Below are 5634 nucleotides of genomic sequence, written 5' to 3' on the forward strand. Positions count from 1 at the left end.
GAAGACTTGTCGAGTAGTCGTAGGAGGTACTTTTAAGTCCTTTGCATCATATATACATGTTGAATTAATGCAATAATTCAACCATCTCAAGTCTCCCAAAAGCTGAGCATTCTTCCCTTCTTTAGGTCACATCCTCCCACCATTCATGGAGGTGAATATCCATGTCCACCCTACTTGGAGGTGAGTATCCTTGTCCACCATTGTAGAAGGTGAGTATTCTACAACAGCTTATCATCACTTGATTCTCAGCATACCATCTATTTCCCCATTTGTACATCTCATATGGAACATGGATCTTGGCTATGGCAGTAGCATTTCTTGTTATTGTCATCATTAGATGTTAGATCTTGTGTATTTTCTTGTATGAGATGTTAGCTTTATTACATTGGTATCAGAGCCTTGCTTTGATTCAAGGCAGGCTTTAATTCCATCATTTTCATGATTATGACCTTGCTGGGGAGGTCATTGTCCATGTACAATTTGGCTAAAGCATGTACAATTTGATTACAATACGGTTCGGTTTGATTAGAACCATGGATTTCTGTGTCTAGTTGACTGGGGGTGACTTGCACAGTAAACTGTGGTTAGAATTGTGTCAAGAAGGTGGTTCTTGGCATGATCTTGGTCAAGGTGGAGGTTCTTGGCATGATCCAATGGATAATGGCAGACTCCAACTAACTTTGTCAGGTCGTGGTCCATTTTGAGGTCGTGGTCCATTTTGAGGCCTTTCTGGAGGTCTTTTGGCAAAAAGAAGGCTACAGGCATTTGGAAAAGGGTAAAACTTTCACTACTTTTTTGGACAGACATGTTTCTTTCTCTCTCTTCAAGCTTCCATTGAAGCTATGGTCCAAGAAATCATCTTCTATTCCACTCCAATGGCTTCAATGGCTTCAAAAGCATCATCTACTTGACTCTTGACCTCTTAAGCTATCCATAGAGTATAGCCATACCTTGCTTCGATCTTGTGATCTCACGCAGTACATGAGGTTGGATTTGCGCAGACTGCGCTTGCTGAACACACTCGTCTATGAGCTGATAAAATTCGTGGTCACAAGCTATATAGAGCTTAGATATGGAGGCTACAAGCTCAAGCTATATACCATCTTGGCAAGGCAAGAAGTAGAAGCAAACGTAGACGGAGAAGGAAGGAGGAAGAAGAAGAAGGATTTCTGTTAAAGCAAAATTAGGTGATCTCAATACTTTCCTGGTCAAGTTTCACGTTCGTCTTCCTGATTTGCATCTGTAAACGTTACATAAGTTGCCGGTAAAAGCTGACACAATAAATGAAGTTCCAACATCCAACGATGGGGCATGCCGTCGATGCTGAGCTGCAGCACAGGCACGGCAAGACACGAGTGAGGGTTGGTCGCATATGGAGAAATGGCTCACACCACGCATTTGTTGAATGGAGTGTGTCCATCCTCTTGACATCCAATTTCTTGCCTGCTTACACTAGTAGTGATAACTTGTCGATTGTGGCAACTGGTTCCATTAAAAAACACGGTTTATGCAAAGGCGAAGGCTTGCAAAAGTGAGATTTCCATCAAAGATTTCGGTACACTACTTGGACAGCATTTTTTGACAACTTACCCCGAGGTAACAGCTGCTAAAGTTAATATAATTGAAAAGCCATGGGAGCCAATAATGATAGATGGAAAAGATCATGGTCATGGTTACAAGTTGGGAAAGGGCAATCATACTTGTCAAACAACTGTGGACAATAATGGATCCTTGATTGTAGTATCAAATAGAAGGTTTGGCTGTACTAAAGACTACTCAGTCTGAATTTGAGGGTTTCATTAGAGACAAATTCACTTTGCTACCAAAAGTTTGTGAACGGATTTTAGCAACAGGGGGTTCCATTTTTTCTTGCCAATATACCATCTATGGCAAATATTTCATCATCTTGAGCTTTTCTCTTCTTTATGAAAGCCCTATTCCTTGACAGTTTATTACAGCAGCAAGTAAATCTCAGATTTCTTCTTCAAAATCATGGGTTTTTCATCTATTCCACTCCTTGAGGTCTCTACTTATACCCTATGACCGACATTGAAGGACCTTTGAGCTTGAAGCTTTGTTTGAGCATGGCTATGAGGTTTCAAACCCTAGGATTGACAGTTTTGGACAGCACTAAATTTATTCAAAAATTTTGAAGAATTTCATGGGGTTTTTTTTCTCTTCAACACTTCCTGAATGTTCTTAGCATCAGTGACCAACAACATTTGAAGGTTCTTCCCCAACATTGAAGAGATTGAACCGTTTCTTGAAGGCTCAGCAATGATCTATTTGAAGAAACTTGTGCCACTTGACTCCTCATCATTAACCTATTGCCTATGGAAGACTGATGGAGCATTCTCAAGGGTATGATGCTTTGGGGATGCAATCTTGTAATGCCATATTCATGGAATGGTAAAATTCTCTTAGGAAGGCATTTTATGCTTGACGAGCATTAGTTCTTGCATTGTTATGTGTCATTCTAGCAAGTATTTGGTTGTTTGATCAATGAACATCTATGGAAAAATGGTTCAATGTTATGGATGCAACATGGTAATGAAGTATGGCAGCAAGATGTATTCTCCCTTGGACAAATGGAATGCAGGGATGAAAATGCAATGAATGTAAAATGAAATCTATTTCAGCCCTACATTTTTGTACTTTGGAGTATGCAGTGGTATTGACATGGCATACATGTTCATTGGCATTCTTATGGTCAAAGAGTTTCTCTATCGGTGAATTTAAACTTGGATTCTCATTACCATTTTCTTGAGTACCTCATAAGCAAGATTTATTTCAGTTTTGAAGCTTGCAGAGGTTACTCTCACCTATTCTAGTCATCTACAGCTCTCTCCTACTCATTTGAGTATATCGATATTGGGTATTGACTCAAGTTGGATAAGAATTACTCAAAACACTTGGAACAGGGCCAGAATAGGGTGTTGTAATAATAGGACAGATTTGGTAATTTTGCTACTGGAATTTGTCAACTCATTCTAACGAGAAAAGAACACTTAGAGTGGATACACTTGGTACAAATAGGGAAAAACAGGGCAGTTTGGTCACAGTTTTGAACAATTTGACAGGTCTACAGGTGCTACAGATTTGATTCCAGGTGGTGATTATATCCTATAGGTTGGCCTTTAGTGCCCACATGAGTTTTACCATGGTTTGTATGCATACGGGATGAAACAGTGCTCACACAGAGCTTTTATAGGGTTTTACAGGGTGTAGTTCCATTCTGGACAGTCATAAAGAACCTATTATAGGAAATGCATTTTTAATTCTTCAATAAGGGTTCTTGTGACCACTATTTAGAGCTCGAATTCCTCTTGGATTCTAGCTATAGCATGCCTCATTTGGAGTGGCGGAGCTCAAGTTATAGCCCATTTTGTGACAAGTGGTCACTGTACACTGCACTTGACAGGCAGGCAGAGACACTGTTTTGGTCTAGAACCATTATATACCTTTTGCAAAGTGCTTATTTCAGTAAATCTATTATATATACAAATTTTAAGCTCCATTTGGAGCTATAAAGCACTTAGATTGGGGAAGCATAGCTCAAGATATAGACCAATCTTTGACTGACAGTGCTGAAATTACAACATGGCAAGGAACAAGAAGAAAGAGCAAATGTTAGACCACATTGAGGAAGGAGGAGTATCATGCTGAGACAAATGACAATAATAGAGCCACAAATCAGAGGCAAGAATTCATGGGAGTTAGTACCACCAATGACAAAGTGCAATGGCCAAAGAACCCTCATGTCATAGATCATGGGAATGAAGTAAACATCTCACGTGATTCTAACGACTTCCAACAAATGTCTAAGCAACTTGGCAACATGAATGATGGTTTACTTCAGCTTACCCACTCCATGGATGATAAATTTAGCAAGATGATTTCTCATATGGAGCAACAAAGTAGTAGATTGGATATCGGATTTGATCAGCTGATCACTATATTCAGCAATTTGGGAGATAGATTCCAAAGTAAACCACCACCCCATGTTGAAGAAGTGCCACTTACTCATGGGAATGTGAGATCTACTACAGCTCATCAACATATACCATCGACTTATGAACATGGAGGTCCTTCTAGAGTCAATGAAACCGCTCAGCCACGTGCTAATTCCTGGAGTAGAGGTAGGCCTAAATTTCCTATCTCAAGAGAACTTGGACAACAAGGTCATTCACTGCATGAAGATGAAGATGAAGCTGAAGAAAAAGATGAAGATGAAGATGAAGATGAAGATGAAGAGCAAGAGGATACACATGACAAAGTTGATCAAGAGTACATTAGTGTACAACAAGAAGAGCAAACTCAAGGTTTACATATATTTCATGATGATGTTGAAGAGGATTATGTTGATCATATATGTCATGAAGATATTGAGGCATCACATGAAGATATTGAGGAAACACATGATGGGTTCTATCAGCCCATCGACAACTTTGGTATGCTACAGCCAATAGAAGAAAATGTTGATTGGAATGCATATGGAGATGTACATGAGAAAAATGTTTGGGATGCATATACTTTTGATGAGAGTATCAATGAAGACATGCCTTATGATGATGATGAGATATCTTTTCCCTATGATCCGGGTAGTCATGATGGAGATGATTCTCTCTTTCCTTTTGACCCGGGTGTTTTGACATTTATGGTTCATGACAATCCTACTTCTCTTGATGGTTATTATCTTGGTATTCCATATGACCCAGGTGGTCTTATACTAAGAGAAAGTCATTTGCAGCAAGGCATCCTGCATACAAAACTTAATGATACTTTGTTCTCATGGTTTCTTCATGGTTTATATGGGAGAAAGGCTGAAGAAGATGGATTTTCTTGTAGAATACAGCTTGTTGTATTAAATTCCTGTCATGGAATTAAATGATTTATCTTTGTCAAAATCATGGATTTTTGCTTGGAGAGGGTAGCTTACATCATATACTTTGATATGACATATCATTTGTCCAATTTGGATGTGTCTATCGAAAGTTATGCCTATGTTACTATGGCAGCCCGATTATGCCAGCATGCAAGAAATTCACTATAGATTTCTTGTGGAGCTTCATCGATCGTGGGATCTTTTCAGCCACATATGCTTTGATCTACTATTTCATCCATTGTATTCTTTCCCATTTTCTCAAGCTTTGAGGACAAAGCTTCTTTAGGTCAGGATGGCTTGTAATAAAGCGAATTTAACCTAGGCTTAGGAGCTAGACACATTAATTAGGGTTAGTTATAAATAGTGGAGTATGGCCAAATGTGGGGACCTTTTTTATCATTTTTTAAATACAACTCCTTGTGGAGCTCTTGAGGTCACATCCTCCCACCATTCATGGAGGTGCATATCCATGTCCACCCTACTTGGAGGTGAGTATCCTTGTCCACCATTGTAGAAGGTGAGTATTCTACAGCAGCTTATCATCATATTGATTACAATTTATGGATAGTTATACATTCATTTGTTCCTACCCTTTTGCCCAACCTTTAAGATAAGTTTTGGGGCTATTTTTCTGCATTCATAGCCACCCATACTCTTGTCATTTGTAGACATTTGCAATCATTATAGCATGTAATTCACCCAATAGTGCTATTTTCAATATTGAAAAGCTTGATGGCAATAACTTCAAA

General features: G+C 39.0%; 1 pseudogene; it reads left to right on the top strand.

Moving 5' to 3' along the window:
• Positions 1 to 1026: 1026 nt before the first annotated feature.
• LOC148038583 (uncharacterized) lies at positions 1027 to 4891 on the top strand (annotated as a pseudogene).
• Positions 4892 to 5634: the final 743 nt, after the last annotated feature.

Source organism: Lygodium microphyllum, chromosome 3 (assembly GCF_053477565.2).
Source record: "Lygodium microphyllum isolate KBCC chromosome 3, Lygodium_microphyllum_v1.1.10, whole genome shotgun sequence".
Classification (NCBI taxonomy): Eukaryota; Viridiplantae; Streptophyta; class Polypodiopsida; order Schizaeales; family Lygodiaceae; genus Lygodium; species Lygodium microphyllum.